The sequence below is a fragment of the Rattus norvegicus genome, chromosome X (genome assembly GCF_036323735.1).
Source record: "Rattus norvegicus strain BN/NHsdMcwi chromosome X, GRCr8, whole genome shotgun sequence".
Lineage (NCBI taxonomy): Eukaryota > Metazoa > Chordata > Mammalia > Rodentia > Muridae > Rattus > Rattus norvegicus.
The window spans coordinates 25998956-26022548 of record NC_086039.1 but is presented as its reverse complement, the minus strand read 5'-3'; the positions used below and the strand labels follow the sequence as shown (position 1 = coordinate 26022548).

Below are 23593 nucleotides of genomic sequence, written 5' to 3'. Positions count from 1 at the left end.
ATTGCCCCCAAATCCCTCAACACCTGGTGGCCTGACCCCACTTTTGACCTGTGTCATCTGGCAGCAAAACTTGACTCGTGGGACATCCCCACCCAGTGTGGGCGTGCTGACAGAAGCAAACTGCCCAATGTCGAAGAAAAAGGATTCTGGGAAGGAAGGAGGTGTGATAGGACATGGTGTCCCTTGTGGGAGACCACCCCACTTACGTTTACCCTCAATGGAAGAAATTGGGCAGAAGTTCACTGATGTGGGGGTCCATACCAGTTTCATTGCACCGCCTGGGGATGGGAGACTACAGGAGACACCTACTGCAAGCCCTCCTCCTCTTGAGACTTGGTCACAGTAATAAAAGAAATTACACTACTGAGGGCCCCTACCAGGGTAACCAAAGGTATTGAGATACTTTCTGAGCAAATGCTACCTATAACCCAATAGTCGGATTCACTCAGAAAGGCAAATAATCAATGCAATTGCTAAAGAGAAAAGTTGGGGACATGTGTTATACAAATTGTGATATGATGGTCAAGATGAGAGAAGGGCTAGCCAAGTGTGTGTGTGTGTGTGTGTGTGTGTGTGTGTGTGTGTGTGTGTATGAGAGAGAGAGAGAGAGAGAGAGAGAGAGAGAGAGAGAGAGAGAGAGAGAGAGAGAGAGAACTCAGGGCTGGTTCGAAGCCTGGTTTAACTCATCCCCTTGAATAACCATCCTCATATCCACCTTGCTAAGATTTCTTTTTGTTCTGCTATTGTTGATCTTAAGACTCTGCATATTGAAAAAGTTTATAACCTTCATAGAAGAGAGAATAGGTGCACTAAAGCTGATGGTCCTGCGCCAACTATATGAGACCATGAGGACAGGACCTAAAGAATGAGACCATGAGGACAGGACATAAAGAATATGAGTTAGTTACCCAAGACCCCTGAGAATAGCTCTAGGATTGAAGCTTGTACAAAGAGAAAGCGGGGAATGTAAGACTATAACTTAAGGATAAAGTCTGCCTTAGGCAAACACCAGGTGAAATTTAGGATAACACCCCCTCTGTGTGCCAAAGATATTTCCGCACCAAGGGCCTCCAATGGATTCAAAGGACAATAGGTGACCACCAATGAATTCAAAAGGTAATAGGCCCCACCAATGAGAAATAACCAACGCATGCTGTAACCTAAAGCCTATACCCTGAAAAAGTATAAAGGGTGTGGGCCTTTGTTATTCGGGGTCACCTCTGTCCTAATTACTGGATCATTAAACCTGCTTACATCATCGTTCTCCATCTTCGAGTTTTTGTGAGTGGGAACTCCTGGATGTAGGACTGATCGGGTCCTACACTTGGACCTGTCTGCCTGGGACAACAAATCTGCCTTCCCCTAGACACCTCATCTGACCGACGACTCCTGAAACACACGCTGAGATCCACAGATAACAGCTGAGACCCACACACTTGGGACCTTCCAGCTATAGATGAACTCTCTTGCCAAAGCCAATGGCTACTGAACTTAGAAAATCTAAAGTTGTTTAAAACAACCATTAATACCCTCAAACTACACAACTCATGGAACAATTACTTGGTTCAATAATTCTTTGTCCTCCCAAACCCCTCCCTCATCCCTTGTTACCACTCTAGCTTAGTTGCACTACCTCTCTGGCCAATTTAGTGTTTTCTTTTGATGCTTCAACCTCACCCAAAATTTCCACTACAAATGACACCTCTCATTTAAAAAATTAAAATAGGGAAAATGGTATTCTTGTGCATCCCTCATTACTACCCCAGCATTACAAACAGTGGGCACCAATCTGAGAGGCCTCAAATCCAATGCCTTATGGCTAATCAACGTCACCCATATTCTTCACTGTGGTAGACAGAAAGTATATTTTTGTCACTACAGATGATACTACCATTTTATGTGGGCCACAGCCCAAACAGGTGAACACTCAAAAAGGTTAATTCACCATATACACTACACCTTTGCCATCATGGGCATTCCTCAACAGATAAGAACTGATATAATTCCCCTGTATTCTCTAGCTTTCAATTCAAAACCTTTTGCATGTTGGGAAATTGCTCACCATACATGGATTCCCCACAATACTCAGAACCAAGGAACAATAGAAAGAACACATCAAACCCAAACAGCCCGACTCCTAAAACAAAAGGCAACAATATCCCCCCTAATGTACAACTAATGATGACTACTCTAAACATATTTAAGGTTTACAAAATCCCACTTATCTCCTTCCATTGGCATGCACCAAAATTAAACCCTCCAGTCCTGGTATGGTGAAATCCTTTGGATAGAATTTGGAAGGGACCAGACACTCTCCTTACAACCAGGAGGGATTTTGCTTGTGATTTTCCACAGGACCAGCCTAAGCCTATTTGGGTTCCCACGAGAAATGTCTGACACTACCCTCCTAACCAAAAAGATGGCCTGCCTCTCACTGGCAGACCAAAGACCAAAGAAGAGGAGGTAGAGGAAACAACACATCCAGAGGGATAGCAAGATCTCCTGGTAGGACATGCACGGCCTGGTGACTGCTGCCCAGGACATGTACCCTCCACAATCCCCCCTCTTCTCTGTTCCTATGGCTGTTCCCATCATTGCTCATGCTAACTCTGCTACTGCCCAGCTTCTTCCTAACATTCCCAACACATACCACTGGAGATTCTATGCTAAGAAAACCTACGTTGGATAGAATAAAGCTATAGGAACCCAGGACTGTCCACTTGAACGATGTCAGACCAGGATTGAGATCCCTCTACACCCAGACTCCGTCTCCACTGTCCCCAGCACTTTCCTCTGCTTTCGTACTGAAACACAGGTGAATGTCTCCAGGAGGTCTCCACATATGGAGGTTGCAGATATTGGAGCTGCAGAATGGAATCTGTCAGTCAAGGTGGCACTATGCTCATCAACCTTAAAACTCATTTTCACCTTTCCATCAGTGATCCATGGGATGAATGTTGGTGAATTGGAGTCATGGGTAACCTTTACACCAATGGCTATGGAAATATCCCATAGTTGACCTAAATATTTCCCATGAACTTGTTCCTGCCTCCAAATCAGTCTTTATTCATGCTAACATTATCCAACAGGAAAATCAGTCTCAGAAGGAACTCAGAGCTACTCTCTCCTGGCTATAGTACATCCGTTGCACAGCTGACCTCCCCTTAACCACTCACCCCAACTCCTCCCAATTCTTTCTCAGAGCTTCTCTCTCCAAACCATTATTCGCAGCCAATAACACTTCCTTCCACGACCTCTATGGACCCTTAAGCACAAGGAAAGAACAGGACATTCCTCTTTTTGACCTACCCCCACTGCTTTGTCTCAAAGGGTCCTCATCAAAACCCCATTCTACATGTGTCAGTGACATCACCATCACCACATCAGATGTGTTTACCCTCTTGCCCACCTCTGGTGGAAAGACACAACAGATGCCTGTATTAAGCCCACTTTTCAAGGTTTCTGCACCCCTGTGATAATTATAACCCAGGTTTATCTCTACCGACCTGAAGAACTCTCCTTGCAGATAGGAGGAAGCCAGAAGAAGAGAAAGATCGTATTCCCTCTACTCATTTTACTAGGCATTGCTGTCTGACTGTGTGCAACAGGAATGTCTGGAACACCTGTTGTCCAAACAATCTAGCCAGCGACTTCCAGGACAAGCTTGACCAGGCAATGTTTTCCAATAAAGAGAGCCTTTAGTCTCCTCAACACCAGACAACCTCCTTAGCAGAACTTGCTCTTCAAAACCAAAGAACCCTGTACTTACTGACTGCTGAACAGGGAGGGACTTGCGTTTTGCTGGGGGAAGGAATGTTGCTTCTCTGTCAATGAATCTGAGCTGGTACAAGATATACAAATGCTCAAAGAGCACCTGGGAAAATTCCAGGCATGCTATGTTCCCAACACTCCTTCCCCTTGGTACTCTAACTCCTTTATATCTTGGGTTCTTCCCCTCCTTGGCCTCACACTAGCGATTATAGCCTTACTTATCTTGGTACCTGTCTCATTTCGTTTTAAAAGGAGCAGATGAGTAGGATTGCTAAAATCATTAGCAATCAGGTCTTGGTTCAGTATCAAAATGTTCATAACTTAGGAGACAGTTATTATAATGATACATCTCCCTCATAAAAGAAAAAGCAGGTGTTATGGGGTGGTGAGTGGTTATAGGTACCCTGATTCCTGGTCAAGACTGGTTGAATCCCCAGAAGACCCTAAAATGGAGGTAGGCACATACCCTGCCTCCCAGATCATGGCATCACTAGATGCAATCCACCCCATAAACACCTCTAGGGAGATTTGAGACAGAACAAGTCACATAGAGCAATGCTCCAAGCCTCTCCTCCACAGATGAAGACATGCCCATAGGTTATGTGCGCTCAAGACAGATCAGTTGTAGAGATAGGACCATTTCCTCCAAATATGTAGATGAGGTCTGACCCATCCAAAAAACACTGTATTTAAAGGTTGGTTCAGAAGTAATGGTGTGCAGGAATTATTCCATTGTCTGAGAACTTCTGTCATAACAGCTGTAACACTGCCAATTGGAGGAGAGTTCTGCTCTCCCTGAAATTGCCACCAGAATCTCCCCAGCACGGGTCATTACCTAGTCAGTCTTCTGCTGGCTCACCAGGCCAGAGCAAAGGAAGCAGCAGGCAGTGGCAGAAAGGAGAAGGACCTGAAGATGTAGGCAGCAAAAGCTGCTACCTTTTCCTGTCTGAGTTTTCTCCACCTAACCTGAACCTATGCACCTATCTTGTTTCCTGAAACCATTTGCTTCAAAAATTGTTTTGCAGAGACACTGCCGGAACCTGAAGGAAACAGACCGGATAAACAGTTCTCTGCACCCAAATCCCGTGGGAGGGAGAGCTAAACCTTCAGAGAGGCAGACACGCCTGGGAAACCAGAAGAGACTGCACTCTGCACACACATCTCAGAAGCCAGAGGAAAACACCGAACGCCATCTGGAACCCTAGTGCACGGAAGCTCCCAGAAAGGGCGGCGCACATCTTCCTGGTTGCTGCCGCCGCAGAGAGCTCATGGGCAGCACCCCGCGAGCAAACTTGAGCCCCGGGACCACAGGTAAGACCAACTCTTCTGCTGCAAGTGACCTGCCTGGTGAACCCAAGACACAGGCCCACACGGACAGCTGAAGACCTGTAGGGAGGAAAAACTACACGCCCAAAAGCAGAACACTCTGTCCCCATAACTGGCTGAAACTAAACAGGACAACAGGTCTACAGCACTGCTGACACACAGGCTAATAGGACAGTCTAGCCACTGTCAGAAATAGCAGAACAAAGTAACACTAGAGATAATATGATGGCGAGAGGCAAGCGCAGGGAACCAAGCAACAGAAATCAAGATTACATGGCATCATCGGAGCCCAATTCTCCCACCAAAATAAACATGGAATATCCAAACACACCAGAAAAGCAAGATCTAGTTTCAAAATCATATTTGATCATGATGCTGGAGGACTTCAAGAAAGACATAAAGAACTCCCTTAGAGAACAAGTAGAAGCCTACAGAGAGGAATCGCAAAAATCCCTGAAAGAATTCCAGGAAAACACAATCAAACAGTTGAAGGAATTAAAAATGGAAATAGAACCAATCAAGAAAGAACACATGGAAACAACCCTGGATATAGAAAACCAAAAGAAGAGACAAGGAGCTGTAGATACAAGCTTCACCAACAGAATACAAGAGATGGAAGAGAGAATCTCGGGAGCAGAAGATTCCATAGAAATCATTGACTCAACTGTCAAAGATAATGTAAAGCAGAAAAAGCTACTGGTCCAAAACATACACGAAATCCAGGATTCAATGAGAAGATCAAACCTAAGGATGATAGGTATAGAAGAGAGTGAAGACTCCCAGCTCAAAGGACCAGTAAATATCTTCAACAGAATCATAGAAGAAAACTTCCCTAACCTAAAAAAAGAGATACCCATAGGCATACAAGAAGCCTACAGAACTCCAAATAAATTGGACCAGAAAAGAAAAACCTCCCGTCACATAATAGTCAAAACACCAAATGCACAAAATAAAGAAAGAATATTAAAAGCAGTAAGGGGAAAAGGTCAAGTAACATATAAAGGCAGACCTATCAGAATCACACCAGACTTTTCGCCAGAAACTATGAGGGCCAGAAGATCCTGGACAGATGTCATACCGACCCTAAGAGAACACAAATGCCAGCCCAGGTTACTGTATCCTGCAAAACTCTCAATTAACACAGATGGAGAAACCAAGATATTCCATGACAAAACCAAATTTACACAATATCTTTCTACAAATCCAGCACTACAAAGGATAATAAATGGTAAAGCCCAACATAAGGAGGCAAGCTATACCCTAGAAGAAGCAAGAAACTAATCGTCTTGGCAACAAAACAAAGAGAAGAAAAGCACACAAACATAACCTCACATCCAAATATGAATATTACAGGAAGCAATAATCACTATTTCTTAATATCTCTCAACATCAATGGCCTCAACTCCCCAATAAAAAGACATAGATTAAGAAACTGGATACGCAACAAGGACCCTGCATTCTGCTGCCTACAGGAAACACACCTCAGAGACAAAGACACACACTACCTCAGAGTGAAAGCCTGGAAAACAACTTTCCAAGAAAATGGTCAGAAGAAGCAAGCTGGAGTAGCCATTCTAATATCAAATAAAATCAATTTTCAACTAAAACTCATCAAAAAAGATAAGGAAGGACACTTCATATTCATCAAAGGAAAAATCCACCAAGATGAACTCTCAATCCTAAATATCTATGCCCCAAATACAAGGGCACCTACATACGTAAAAGAAACCTTAATAAAGCTCAAAACACGCATTGCACCTCACACAATAATAGTGGGAGATTTCAACACCCCACTCTCATCAATGGACAGATCATGGAAACAGAAATTAAACAGAGACGTACACAGACTAAGAGAAGTCATGAGCCAAATGGACTTAACGGATATTTATAGAACATTCTATCCTAAAGCAAAAGGATATACCTTCTTCTCTGCTCCTCATGAAACTTTCTCCAAAACTGACCATATAGTTGGTCAAAAAACGGGCCTCAACAGGTACAGAAAGATAGAAATAATCCCATGCGTGCTATCAGACCACCTCGGGCTAAAACTCATCTTCAATAACATTAAGGGAAGAATGCCCACATATACGTGGAAATTGAACAATGCTCTACTCAATGATAACCTAGTCAAGGAAGAAATAAAGAAAGAAATGAAAGACTTTTTAGAATTTAATGAAAATGAAGGTACAACATACCCAAACTTATGTGACACAATGAAAGCTGTGCTAAGAGGAAAACTCATAGCGCTGAGTGCCTGCAGAAAGAAACAGGAAAGAGCATATGTCAGCAGCTTGACAGCACACCTAAAAGCTCTAGAGCAAAAAGAAGCAAATACACCGAGGAGGAGTAGAGAGGCAGTAAATAATCAAACTCAGAGCTAAAATCAACCAAGTAGAAACAAAAAGGACCATAGAAAGAATCAACAGAACCAAATTTGGTTCTTTGAGAAAATCAACAAGATAGATAAACCCTTAGCCAGACTAACGAGAGGACACAGAGAGTGTATCCAAATTAACAAAATCAGAAATGAAAAGGGAGACATAACTACAGATTCAGAGGAAATTCAAAAAATCATCAGATCTTACTATAAAGCCTATATTCAACAAAACTTGAAAATCTGCAGGAAATGGACAATTTCCTAGACAGATACCAGGTACCGAAGTTAAATTAGGAACAGATAAACAATTGAAACAACCCCATAACTCCAAAGGAAATAGGAGCAATCATTAAAGGTCTCCCAACCAAAAAGAGCCCAGGTGCAGACGGGTTTAGTGCAGAATTCTATCAGACCTTCACAGAAGACCTCGTACCAATATTATCCAAACTATTCCACAAAATTGAAACAGATGGGGCACTACAGAATTCCTTCTATGAAGCCACAATTACTCTTATACCTAAACCACACAAAGACCCAACAAAGAAAGAGAACTTCAGACCAATTTCCCTTATGAATATCGACGCAAAAATACTCAATAAAATTCTGGCAAACCGAATCCAAGAGCACATCAAAACAATCATCCACCATGATCAAGTAGGCTTCATCCCAGGCATGCAGGGATGGTTTAATATACGGAAAACCATCAACGTGATCCATTATATAAACAAACTGAAAGAACAAAACCACATGATCGTTTCATTAGATGCTGAGAAATCATTTGACAAAATTCAACACCCCTTCATGATAAAAGTCCTTGAAAGAATAGGAATTCAAGGCCCATACCTAAACATAGTAAAAGCCATATACAGCAAACCAGTTGCTAACATTAAACTAAATGGAGAGAAACTTGAAGCAATCCCACTAAAATCAGGGACTAGACAAGGCTGCCCACTCTCTCCCTACTTATTCAATATAGTTCTTGAAGTTTCTAGCCAGAGCAATCAGACAACAAAAGGAGGTCAAGGGGATACAGATGGGAAAAGAAGAAGTCAAAACATCACTATTTGCAGATGATATGATAGTTTATTTAAGTGATCCCAAAAGTTCCACCAGAGAACTACTAAAGCTGATAAACAACTTCAGCAAAGTGGCTGGGTATAAAATTAACTCAAATAAACCAGTAGCCTTCCTCTACACAAAAGAGAAACAAGCAGAGAAAGAAATTAGGGAAACGACACCCTTCATAATAGACCCAAATAATATAAAGGACCTCGGTGTGACTTTAACCAAGCAAGTAAAAGATCTGTACAATAAGAACTTCAAGACACTGAAGAAAGAAATTGAAGAAGACCTCAGAAGATGGAAAGATCTCCCATGCTCATGGATTGGCAGGATTAATATAGTAAATATGGCCATTTTACCAAAAGCAATCTACAGATTCAATGCAATCCCCATCAAAATACCAATCCAATTCTTCAAAGAGTTAGAGAGAAAAATTTGTAAATTCATCTGGAATAACAAAAAACCCAGGATAGCTAAAACTATCCTCAACAATAAAAGGACTTCAGGGGGAATCACTATCCCTGAACTCAAGCAGTATTACAGAGCAATAGTGATAAAAACTGCATGGTATTGGTACAGAGACAGACAGATAGACCAATGGAATAGAATTGAAGAGCCAGAAATGAACCCACACACCTATGGTCACTTGATTTTTGACAAAGGAGCCAAAACCATCCAATGGAAAGCTTAAGTCCAAGTGGATCAAGGACCTCCACATCAAACCAGACACACTCAAACTAATAGAAGAAAAACTAGGGAAGCATCTGGAACACATGGGCACTGGAAAAAATTTCCTGAACAAAACACCAATGGCTTATGCTCTAAGGTCAAGAATCGACAAATGGGATCTCATAAAACTGCAAAGCTTCTGTAAGGCAAAGGACACTGTGGTTAGGACATATCGGCAACCAACAGATTGGGAAAAGATCTTTACCAATCCTATAACAGATAGAGGCCTTATATCCAAAATATACAAAGAATTCAAGAAGTTAGACCGCAGGGAGACAAATAACCCTATTAAAAAATGGGGTTCAGATGTAAACAAAGATTTCACAGCTGAGGAATGCTGAATGGCTGAGAACCACCTAAAGAAATGTTCAACATCTTTAGTCATAAGGGAAATGCAAATCAAAACAACCCTGAGATTTCACCTCACACCAGTGAGAATGGCTAAGATCAAAAACTCAGGTGACAGCAGATGCTGGCGAGGATGCGGAGAAAGAGGAACACTCCTCCATTGTTGGTGGGATTGCAGACTGGTACAACCATTCTGGAAATCAGTCTGGATGTTCCTCAGAAAATTGGACATTGAACTGCCTGAGGATCCAGCTATACCTCTCTTGGGCATATACCCCAAAGATGCCCCAACATATAAAAAAGGCACGTGCTCCACTGTGTTCATAGCAGCCTTATTTATAATAGCCAGAAGCTGGAAAGAACCCAGATGCCCTTCAACAGAGGAATGGATACAGAAAATGTGGTACATCTACACAATGGAATATTACTCAGCTATCAAAAACAACGGCTTTATGAAATTCGTAGGCAAATGTTTGGAACTGGAAAATATCATCCTGAGTGAGCTAACCCAATCACAGAAAGATAAACATGGTATGCACTCACTGATAAGTGGCTATTAGCCCAAATGCTTGAATTACCCTAGATGCCTAGAACAAATGAAACTCAAGAAGGATGATCAAAATGTGAATGCTTCACTCCTTCTTTAAAAGGGGAACAAGAATACCCTTGGCAGGGAAGAGAGAGGCAAAGATTAAAACAGAGACTGAAGAAACACCCATTCAGAGCCTGCCCCACATGTGGCCCATACATATACAGCCACCCAATTAGACAAGATGGATGAAGCAAAGAAGTGCAGGCTGACAGGAGCCGGATGTAGATCGCTCCTGAGAGACACAGCCAGAATACAGCAAATACAGAGGCGAATGCCGGCAGCAAACCACTGAACTGAGAATAGGACCCCTGTTGAAGGAATCAGAGAAAGAACTGGAAGAGCTTGAAGGGGCTCGAGACCCCATATGTACAACAATGCCAAGCAACCAGTGCTTCCAGGGACTAAGCCACTACCTAAAGACTATACATGGACTAACCCTGGACTCTGACCTCATAGATAGCAATTAATATCCTAGTAAGAGCACCAGTGGAAGGGGAAGCCCTGGGTCCTGCTAAGACTGAACCCCCAGTGAACTAGACTGTTGGGGGGAGGTTGGCAATGCGGGGAGGGTAGGGAGGGGGACACTCATAAAGAAGGGGAGGGGGCAGGGGGATGTTTGCCCGGAAACCGGGAAAGGGAATAACACTTGAAATGTATATAAGAAATACTCAAGTTAATAAAAAGAAAAAAAAAGTGAAAAAAATTGTTTTGCAGCTTTTTACTCTAAAGTAGTTTCTGTCATTGCAACTGAAGTGTGCTTCTTGCATGCAGCAAAATGATGGATCATTTTTACATATCCAGTGTGCTAGTCTATGTCTTTTATTGGGGAACTGAATCCATTGATGTTCAGAAATTTAAAAAATATGTTAAAATCGTTGTTTCCTTGTATTTTTGTTATTAGAGGTGGAATTATGTTTGTGTGGCTCTCCTCTTTTGTGGTTGTTGCCAGAAGACTACTTTCTTGCTTTATCTAGGGTATAGTTTTCCTCCTTGTGTTGGAATTTTCCATTTATTATCCTTTGTAGGGATGGATTTGTGGAAACATATTGTGTAAATTTGGTTTTGTCATGGAATATCTTGGCTTCTCTATCTATGATAATTAAGAATTTTGCTAGCTATAGTAGCCTAGACTGGCATTGTATTCTATTAGGGTCTATATTGAATCTACCCAGGATCTTCTGGCTTTCAAAGTCTCTGGTGAGAAGTCTGGTGTAACTCTTATAGGTCTACCTATATATGTTACTTGACTTTTTGCCTTACTGCTATTAATATTCATTCTCTGTTTTGTTCATTTGATATTTTGACTATTAAGCGACAGGTGGTATTTCTTTTCTGGTCCAATCTATTTGGAGTGTTTTATGCTTCTTGGATGTTTATAGCCATCTTTGTCATTAGGTTAGGGAAATTTTCTTCTATGATTTTTGGTGACATTTACTGACTCTTTAATTTTGGAGTTGTCGCTCTCTTCAATACCTATTATCCTTAGGTTTTACCCTCTCATTGTGTTCTGGCTTTTCTGGAAGGTTTTGATTAGGAGGTTTTTGCATTTCACATGTTCTGTGATGGTTGTGTCAATGTGTTCTATGGTATCTTCTGCCCCAGAAATACTTTCTGATATCTGTTGCTGATGCTTGTATGTATGACTCCTGATCTCTTTCCCAGGGTATCTATCTCCAGGGTTGTCTCCCTTTGTCATCTCTTATTGTTGCTTTTTCCATTTTTAGATTCTGGATAACTCCTTTACCTGTTTGGTTGTGTTTTCCTGTAATTCTTTAAGGGACTTTTGTGTCTCCTCTTTAACGGCTTCTACTTATTTACCTGTGTTGCCCTTTATTTCTTTAAGGGGGTTATTTATGTCCTTCTTAAACTCCTCTATCATCATCATGAGATGAGATTTTAAATCCAAACCTTGCTTTTCCAGTGTGTTTGGGTATTTAGCATTTGCTTTGTTGGGAGAACTGGGCTCCAATGATGACAAGTAGTCTTGGTTTCAGTTGCTTAGGTTCCTGTGCTTGCTTTTTGCTATCTGGTTGTTTCTGGTTATTAGCTGGTCTTGCTTTCTCTGACAGCTGCTTGACCCTCCTATATGCCTGGGTGTCAGTACTCCTGGAGATCTACTTTCTTGAAGTGAAATCTGGATATAGATAGTTGTGTCAGAGTGCTCCTGGGTTCTTGTGTTCTGAGGGCTCTAGCCAGGTCTCTCAGAGCAGAAATGGTGGTCTTACATCTGCTCTCAGGTGTGTCAGAGCTCCTAGAGACTGGCTTTTAGCTCTCAGCACAAGCAGAGACAGTGACCTCAAGAAATTCTTAGGCAAATGGATGGAACTAGAAAATATTCTGAGTGAGAAAACTCAATCACAACAAAAAAACACATATGGTAAGCATTCACTGATAAACAGATTTATTAGACAAAATGCTTGAGTATACCCAAGTTACAATCCACAGACCACATGAGCCTCAAGAAATTGGAACATCAAAGAGTGGATGCTTTAATCTTTCTTAGAATGGAAAACAAAATATATACAGAAAAAGTGTGGAACAGAAACTGAGAGAAAGTTCATTCAGAGATGGCTGTACTTGGAGGTCCATATAATGTCACCAAACCCAGACAATATTGAGGATGCCAATAAGTACATGCTGACAGAAACCTGATATAGCTGTCTCCTGAGAGGTTCTGCCAGAGTCTGAGAAATGCAGAGTCAGATGCTCTCAACCAAACATTGGACTGAAAAGAGTGCCCAAAAATGAGGAGATAGAAAAGGGACAGAGGGAGCTGAAGGGGTTTTCAACTCCATAGGATGAACAAAAATTTCAAATAACCAGAAACCCAAAGCTCCCAGAGAATAAACCACCAAGCAAATAGTGCACATGGAGGGACCAATGGCTCCAGCCACATATGTAGCAGAGGATGGTCTTATAGGGCATCAATGAGTGGAGAGGCCCTTGACCATGTGGAGGCTCAATGCTCCTTCGTAGGGGAATGCCAGAGCAGGGACATAGGTGGGAGTGGATGGGTGCTTGGGGGTACATTCTCAAAGAGGCCAGGGAAGGGGGAAGGGGATAGAGGGATTCCAGAGGGGAAACCAGGATAAAGGATGGTGTTTGAAATGTAACTAAAGAAAATATCCAATTTAAGGAAACCAATAAAAAAGGGCAGGGGTTAAAAAATATCTGTGCAGTGTAACTTCATACAAAATGAAATAAAAATCCAAGTATATCAGTAGTCACATGAGTGACTACATAGGTGAGGAAATATATTTCTCTGTATCTTTGAGCTCTTCTGGAAAAGGCACTGGCTGACGTGATGTGAGAAGATCATGGTAAGAAGTGAGATAGTTCAACTTGATCTTGATGAGCATTTTACTGTAGACAAATCCCTGGGGTCAGATCTGTACCTCAGTAGCAGAAAGGTTCAAAAGGGAAATTAACTGAATATGTTGGCACATATCAGCCATCATATTACTTGCAAAGTCAAAGGGATTGTAAGTTTTAGGACCTCAATTCTTTAATAAGAAATGTTTATTTCATTTTTAATAAATAAATGAATAAATTAAAAAATCCTCAGGTGACAACAGATGCTGGTGCAAATGTGGAGAAGAATGAACAATGCTCCACTCTTCGTGGGGTTGCAATGGGTAAAACCACTCTGGAAATCAGTCTCAAGGTTCCTTAGAAGACTGGAAATTGTACGACCTAAAGATCCAGCTATACCACTTCTGAGTATATACCAAAAATATGCTCCAAAATATAAACAATGACAGATAATCATTTATGTTCAAAGCAGCCTTGTTTATAATATCCAGAAGCTGGAAAGAACCAAGATGTCCATCAACAGAGGGATGGATACAGAAAATGGTACATTTACACAATAGATTACTACTCAAATGTTTCAATCCATATTTGAAGGGGGAACAAAAATATTCATAGGCAAAAATACAGGATCAACATATGGAAAAGAGGCTTGAGGAATGGCATTTCAAAGACTGCTCTACTTGGGGAACCAGCCTATACACATACAGCAACTAAACCTAGACATCATTGCTGATGCCAAGAAGTGCATTCTGACAGGAGGCTCATATAGCTGATTCCCGAGAAGCTCTGCCAGAGCATGACAAATACAGATGTGAATGCTAGCTGGAAACCATTGAGCTGAGAATGAGATCCCCACTGGAAGAGTTGAAGAAAGGATTGAAAGAGGTCAAAGAGATTGCAACACAATAACGACAATAACAACCAACCAGAGCTCCCAGGGACTAAGCCACAATCCAAAGAGTACACATGGACAGATAAATGGCTCCAGCTGTCTAAGTAGCAAAGAATGACCCTTTCGAACCAATGGGAGGAGAAGCCTTCATAGGGCCAAGGCAGGAACCCGTGTATAGGGAAATTTCAGGGTGGCAAGGCAAGAAGTGTTGGTAGAAGGGTAGGGGAACCCGCTCATTGAAGTAAGGGGAAAATTGTTGGGATTGGGAGTTTATTGACAGGAAACCAAGAAAGAAAATAGCATTTGAAATGTAAATAATATAATCCCAAATAAAGCAAGAAATGGAAGGTAAAAACAGAAGGGAAAAGGGAGATAGAACAAACTAACAAAAATACGTGATGGCGTTTGAAAAAATCTTCAGATCGTACTACAAAAGCCTATATGCAACAAAATTATAAAATCTGAATGAATGAACAATTTTCAAGACAGATAACAAGGTATCAAAGTTAAATAAGGATCAGATAAACTATCTACATAATTCCATAACACCTAAAGAAATAGAAGTAGTCAATAAAAGTCCACACACACACACACACTCACCACTCCAAAACAAAACAAAACAAACAAACAAATAAAAAAACCCAAAACCCAGTGCAAGATTGATTAAGTGCTAAGTTCTATCAAACATTCATAGAAAACCTAAAACCAATACACTTCCAACTATTCCACAAAGTAGAAACGGAAGGAATACTACCCAATTCCTTCTGTGAAGCCACAATTACTTTTATGACTCAACCACAAAAAGACCCAACAATGATAGAAAACCAGACAAATTTCCTTTATGAACATGGATGCAAAAAGACTCAATAAAATTCTCACAAACTGAATGCAAGAACACATGAAAATGATGATCCATCTTGATCAAGTACAATTCATGTGAGGGGTGAAAAGATGGTTCAATATATGTAAATCTATCAACGTAATACACTATATATACAAACTCAAGGAAAAAAATCACATGATCATTTCATTAGATGCTGAGAAAGCATTTGACAAAATTCAACACCCCTTCATGATCAAAGTATTGGAAAGATTGGGAATTTAAGGCCCATAATTTAACATATTAAAAGCAATATACAGCAAACCAATAGTCAACATCAAAATAAATGGAGAGAAACTTGAAGGAATCCCACTAAAATCAGAGACTAGACAAAGCTGCCCACTCTTTCTCTGCCTATTCAAAATAGTACTCTAATTCCTAGCCACAGCAATGAGACAACAAATTTGGGTAAAACGGATATAAATTGGAAGGAAGGAGTTGAAATATCACTATCTACAGATAACATGATAGTATACTTAAGTGACTCCAAAAGTACCACCAGAAAACTCCTAACCTCATAAAAATTTTCAGCAATATGGCTGGATATAAAATTAATTCAAACATATCAGTTGCCTTCCTCTACTCAAAGGATAAACAGGTTTAGAAAGAAATGATGGAAATGACACCCTTTACAATACCCACAAATAATATAAAATACATTGGTGTGATGCTATCCAAGACAGTGAAAGATCTGAATGACAAGAAATTCAGGTATGTGGGAAAGAAATAGAAGAAGATCTCAGAAGATGGAAAGATATCCCATGCTCAATGATTGGCAGAATTAATATTGTAAAAATGGTCAACTTGCTGAAAGTAAACTATATTTTCAATGCAATTCCCATCAAAATTGCAACTGAATTCTTCATAAAATTTTAAAGAGCAATGTGCAAATATATTTGGAAAAAAATACCCAGGATAGCAAAAAAATATTGTCAACAATAAAAGAACTTCAGCTGTAATCACCATCCCTGACCTCAAGCTGTATTACAGTGCAGTTGGAAAAATTTGCCATGGTATTAGTACAGAAACTATATCAAGGAAATTAAATTGAAGACCCAGAAATGAACTCAAATACCTATAATCACTTGATCTTTCACAAGTGAGCTAAAACCATCCAGTAGAAAAAAAGACAGCATTTTCAACAAATGGTGCTGGCTCAACTGGATGTCAGCATGTAGAAGAATGCAAATTAATCAATTCTTATCACCTTGTAAAAAACTAAAGTCCAACTGGATCAAGGACCACCACATCAAAACTGATACACTCAAAGTAATAGAATAAAAAGTGGGGGAGAATCTCAATCACATAGGCACTGGGGAAAATTTCCTGAACAAAACACAAATGGTTTATGCTCTAAGATCAAAAATCAAAAATAGGACCTCATAAAACTGCAAAGCTTCTGTAAGTCAAAGGACACTGTCATTAGAACAAAACGCCAATGAAGAGATTGGGAAAAAAATCTTCACCAATCCAACATCTCATAGAAGGCTTACATTTTATATACAAAGAACTCAAGATGATAGACTCCATAGGGTCAAATGACCTATTAAAATATGGGTTGAAGAGCTAAGCAAAGAATTCTCAGCTGAGAAATATTGAATGGTGGAGAAGTACCTAAAGAAAAATTGAATACCCTTAGTCATCAGGGAAAGAAAAATCAAAACAAGCCTGAGATTCCACTTCACAACAGTCAGAATTTCTTAGTACAAAAACTCAGATAATAGCAGATGTGGGCAAGGATGTGGTGAAAGAGGAACACTCCTCCATTGTTGGTGGAATTGCAAGATGGTACAACCACTGTGGAAATCAGTCTGGAAGTTTATCAAAAACCTAGACATTCTACTAACTGACAATCCAGCTACACCACTTCTGGGCATATACCCAAATGATGCTCTAGCATAACACAAAGATACAAGCTCCACTGTATTCATAGTAGCCTTATTTATAATAGCCAGAAGCTGGAAATAACCCATATGCCCTTCAACAGAGGAATGGAAACAGAAAATGTGGTACATCTACACAATGGAATACTACTTATCTATCAAAAACAATGATTTCATGAAATTCCTAGGAAAATGGGTGGAACTAGAAATTATCATCCTTGGTGAGGTAACACATTCACAAAACACACATATTACACACTCACTGATAAGTTGATATTAGTCCAAAAGTTCAGATTAGCCAAGATACAATCCACAGTCCACATGAAGTTGAAGAATAGGGACAACCAAACTGTGAATGCCTCCCTCCTTCTTATAAGGGGGAACAAAAATATTCATAGGAGGAGATATGGAGACAGAGTTTGGAGCAGAGACTGAAGCATTGGCTATTCAGAGCTTGCCCCAGCTTGGGATCCAGACCTTATACATACAGCCACCAAACACAGATGATCTTGCTAATGTCAAAAGTGCATTCAGATAGGAGCTTGATATAGCTGTCTCCTGTGAAGCTCTGCCAAAGCATGACAAATACAGAGAAGAATGCTAGCAGTGAATCATTGAACTGAAAATGGGTCCCCATTGGAGGAGTTAGAGAAAAGATTGAAAGAGCTGAAGGGTCTTGAAACCTCATATGAATGAAAATACCAACCAATCACAGCTCTGATGCACTAAAGCACCACCCATAGTATACACATAGACAGCCCCATGACACTAACTGCACATCTAGCAGAGATTGCCCTTGTTGGACACCAGTATGATGAGAAGACCTTGGCCTGCTGGATCTGCTAATGTAGGGAGCTTTCACTGTGGTGAGGCAGGAAGCAGTGCATTCCTGGGAGGGGATACACTCATAGAAGAAAGGGGAAAAGGGGAAAGGTCTATGAATGGTAATTCCTGAAAGGGGATAACATTTGAAATGTAAATTAAAAAATCTAGTAAAAAATCCAATAAAAGTAAAAACAAAAGAGCTACAAAGAATGGTATGAATTATTTTACAAACTAATTATTTATGCTTTCTTCCTTCCATAAGGTTATTTTACCAATAATTTGTTAACAGATCCCACAAAGGATTTTTTAAATTACTAAACATGTCCACAATTCCTTGCAAGCATTTGAGTGACATATGATCTATATACTCCCTCCAAGGAAGAAAAAGTAATCAGGGAAAAGTAAAGCATATATTTTGACTTTAAAATTCAATTTGAAATGCTAGAGTTTGTAGATTTTAATTTTAAATCATTTTCCTCCTTAATATTATCTTCTATCAACAGCCATTGAGGTCAGCATAATCAAAGCCTCAGTCGCTGAGTTTAAGATAGTGTGCTACAAGTGCTCTGTCTTCATTCTGATCATGAGTAGTCTTTGTACCATTATTTCTGTGACCTGGAACCATGTAGTATATCTGTATGGCAAAATCACCATTGATTTTCCACCAAACTTTCCAGTTCAGAATGAAACCCTGATAAAGAAACACAGCACTTACGCATTTAAAGCTACTGACAACTACCCTGTCACTCATTGTAGTGATTATGTTCCTCTTTGAGATCAGGTCATTGAAAGTTCAGAGCAATGTGAAAGCCCAGCATCCTTCTATACAGGATGATGATGTGTCCATAAATGAGAGTTCTGGTGTTTGAAAAAAGTCCCATGAGACTCCATGATAAAATTTCCTACACCCACACAGTACTTCTGTAATTATGCACTTATTCAAAATAAAATATCACATTGATTTTGAGGGTATGTCCAAAGCTTTTATCTTCTTCCTGTTGAATGTGTTGCCTTCCTTAAAGGTATTCAAATCCTAAATTCTGCATTCCAAGATGGTGTGTTTAAGCATAAATCAAAAAGCGAAACATAGGTTAGAGATTTTTTAAATAAAAAACACCACACAGGAATTTAAGCATGCATCAGTGTGGGGGCAATTAACACTTAATATGCCTTGAATGAAGAAAAGTACTACCAGCCTGATAGCACAGCTGAAAGGGCTGCTTTTTTGAGTAAAGGAAGACAAACTATTCACTGAGTATTCTTATGGCTCAGAAGCCTCCCACCAGATGGCACTTTTGGGAAATGCCCAATAATCTCAAATATGTGGTAATGCGGTAAAGTGCTCCCTGTGGGGAAAAATGGGTAGGATTTGGGCATGATTCATGTGTATGGAAGCACTTGGAAAGTTAGAGTATTAGACTAAATACTGCTATGTTCAAAATAATGCCCAGAATCCACTCAGTACCAAAGAGTGAACAAGTTCTCAACCCTAGAAGAGATGGTGGGGGGAACTGATGTTCTAATTCAGGAGAAGAAACAAAAATCCAACACCACAAGGGAAAGTATCAGCACATTATGGTCCAGGGAATCTCATGTCTCTGACTGACTAGCAATTAGTCTGTTTCTGCCGCTCTGACTAACTGGCAACCAGATTGTTTATTTATACGGGTTTCAGAGAACAAAGAAAAACTAATGAGTATTCAAGAAGGAGAGATAATGTGTTTGATTTTTCATTATATGTCCAGGGTTATTAATTAAGCCACAGTTGGAACATAAAAGCAGAACACATTTTTTTTATTATCATTCCGATGTCTCCAATTTGCAGACACTAAAGATTATCTCTTCCAAAGCAAACGAATGTATTATATGAGAGCTTCATTTTAGGCCAATGGTATTTCCAATTTTAAAGCACCAGAAAAACAGAAATGATCAGAAAGTGTATTTTCATGAATATTAAATAGTAACATCTAATTTCTTTTATTATATGTTTCTTCATCTACAATATAAATAGGAAAATTTTATTTTTGTCAATATCTCTTATTTACTGGGTTCTATTGCTCTAGGGAGTATAAGCTGTATGACCCTCTATATTTCAAATATGCTTTGAGAGATCTCCAAGTATGTAGTAAATGGAGGCCTTTAATCTGTAAATTCATGTCATGATCTATCAGTGTTTGACAATTATCTGTGTTAATCCTACCCCAGTTGCACTGTTTTTGGTTTCTCTTGGTCACATACCCAAGGAAGGTTCCTGGAATAATAACCACATCTGATCATAAAGATCTAAAGGGGATAAGGCAAGTAGGGCCAGATAAAGTTAATTTTAGGATATCCCTAGAAATATGTCAACATAATTTGCTCAGGAAAGGACAACAAATGAATGATAATGCAGAATGTCCTCAAGAATGCAAGAAGCAGACACCAAAACCCAAAACTGAGAGAATGAATGACAGTATTTGCAGCACTCACAGCAGCTTTGCAGGAAATGGGTCAAGCAGTTATACTGACTTCAGGTCTGTCACTATTTTCAGGAGATATGACTGCACTACCTCAGCTTAGATGTATTACCTTATGATATTCTTTGCTCCTGGGTTGGAGGACATTGATGATTTAACAGACCCATTTCTCTACAGTTTTCATTTAATTGTCACAAGTGTGTAGGGGTAGATGCGGATGTGGGCAATGACTTCCTTGTCAGGTGGCTAAAGGTATACATTGCTCAATAAAAATGATCAACAACTAGAAAGAGTAATCTATAAGCCAACATTATAGAAACCTCAATACAACCATGGCTGTCTTCCTTAGTACTTTGTTTACATTCTTTAGCGGGGGGGGGGCTTCTGGAACTCTATTGTGCTGTGATACTCTGTATGAATCCTGGTATTCAATGTCTTTGACCAAACCTACTGCATTCATTGTATTAATAAAGAAAAAAGTTTTGACACACATAACTCAAGATAGGAAAGGTCTGTAGTCATGGAATTTATGTGCAGGCATGGATATCAGAGTAAACATTTTTTTTGTTATAGGGAAATTCTGAGAGTATTTTGTCCCTTACAGAGAGCTGAAACCAAGCACAGAGAAGCGACTTCAGGCACGAGACCAGAGGTAAGACCAAATTTTATGTTCCAAGTAACCTGCCTGGTGGATTCAGGACACATGCCCACAGAAACTGCTGAAGAACAGTAGGCAGGAAAGACTATGCACCTGAAAACAAAACACTCTGTTCCCATAACTGGCTGAAAGAAAACAGGAAAAGAGGTCTACAGCACTCCTGACACACAGGCTTATAGGACGGTCTAGCCAATCTCAGAAATAGCAGAACAAGGTAATAACAGACACAACCTGATTGGCAAGAGAGAGGTGCAGGAACCCAAGCGACAGAAAACAAGAATACATGGCATCCTCAGAGACCAATTCTCCCACCAAAGCAAACACTGAATATCCAAACACACAAGAAAAGCAAGATCTAGATTTAAAATCACATTTGATCATGATGCAGGAGGACTTCAAGAAAGACATAAATAACTCCCTTAGAGAAATGCAGGAAACACAAATAAACAAGTAGAAGCCTATAGAGAAGAATCACAAAAATCCATGAAAAATTACAGGAAAATACAATCAAACAGGAAAGGAATTAAAAATGAAAATAGAAGCAATAAAGAAAGCAAAAAAGGAGACTACCCTGGACATAAAGAAACCAAAGGAAGAGACAAGGAGCTGTAGATAAAAGCATCAACAACAGAATACAAGAGATGGAAAAGAGAACCTCAGGAGCAGAAGATTCCATAGAAATCATAGACACAACTGTCAAAGATAATGGAAAATGGAAAAAGCTACTGGCCCAAATCCTCCAAGAAATTCAGAACAAAATGAGAAGAACAAACTTAAGGATAATAGGAATAGAAGAGAGTGAAGCCTCCCAGCACAAAGGACCAGAAAATATCTTCAACAAAATCATAGAAGAAAACTTCCCTAACCTAAAGAAAGAGATGCCCATAAACATATAAGAAGCCTTATATATACATATATATATTCTTATACAGACGTATCAGAATTACACTGGACTTCTCATCAGAGTCTGTGAAAGCCAGAAGATCCTGGACACATGTCATACAGACCCTAAGAGAACAAAATGCCAGCCCAGGTTACTGTATCCAGCAAAACTCTCAATTAACATAGATGGAGAAACCAAGGTTTTCCATGACAAAAGCATATTTACACAATAACTTTCTACAAATCCAGCCATACAAAGGATAATAAATGGTAAACCCCAACACAAGGAGGCAAGCTACACCCTAGAAAAAGCAAGAAACTAATCATTTGCACCAAAACAAAGAGAAGACAAGCATACAAACATAATCTAACCTCCAAATACGAATATACCAGGAAGCAACAATCACTATTCCTTAATATCTCTCAACATCAATGGACTTAATTTCCCAATAAAAAGACACAAATTGACAAACTGGATACAGAATGAGGACCCAGAATTTTGGTGCCTACAGGAAAAACACCTCAGAGACAAAGACTGACACTACCTCAGAGTGAAAGGCTGGAAAAAACTTTCCAAGCAACAGTCTGATGAAGCAAGCTGAAGTAGCCATTCTAATATCGAATAAAATCGATTTTCAAGCAGAAGTCATCAAAAAAGATGAGGAAGGACACTTCAAATTCATGAAAGGAAAAATCCACCAAGATGAACTCTCAATCCTAAATATCTCTGCTCCAAATGCAAGGGCACCTACATACATAAAAGTAATCTTACTAAACCTCAAAGCACACATTGCAGCTAACACAATAATAGTAGGAGATTTCAACACCCCAAGTTTATCAATGGACAGATCATGGAAACAGAAATTAAACAGAGACATAGAGAGATTAGCAGTAGTTATAAACCAAATGGGCTTAACAAATATTTATAGAACATTACATTTTAAACAAAAGGATAGATCGTCTTCTCACCACCTCATGGTACTTTCTCCAAAACTGACCGTATAATCGATCATAAAACAGGCCTCAACAGATACAGAAAGAAAGAAATAATCCCATGCATCCTATCAGACCACTGGAGGCTAAAGTTGGCCTTCAATAACAATAAGGAAAAAGTGACCACAAATACATGGAAGTTGAACGATGCTCTACTCAATGATAACCTGGTCAAGGAAGAAATAAAGAAAGAAATGAAAGACTTCTTAAAATTTAATGAAAATGAAGGTACAACATTCCCAAACTTATGGGACACAAGGAAAGCTGTGCTAATAGGAAAACTCGTAGCTCTGATTGCCTTGCAGAAAGAAACAGGAGAGAGCATATATTAGAATCAGCAGCTTTACATCACACCTAAAAGTTCTAGAACAAGACGAAGCAAATACACCCAGATTTGACATCTCAGATTTGACATCAACCAAAAAGAAACAAAAAGTACTATAAAAGAATCAACAGAACCAAAAGCTGTACCTTTAAAAAAATTGACAAGCTAGATGAATCCTTAGCCAGAAAAACCAGAGGACACAGAGAGTGTTTCCAAATTAATAAAATCAGAAATGAAAAGAAAGACATAACAACTGAAATTCAAAAAATCATCAGATCCTAT

General features: G+C 39.7%; 1 pseudogene; it reads left to right on the top strand.

The window, feature by feature from the left end:
* Positions 1-18866, top strand: part of LOC100362249 (hypothetical) — a 108511-nt pseudogene extending 89645 nt beyond the window's left edge.
* The last annotated feature ends 4727 nt before the right edge of the window (positions 18867-23593 follow it).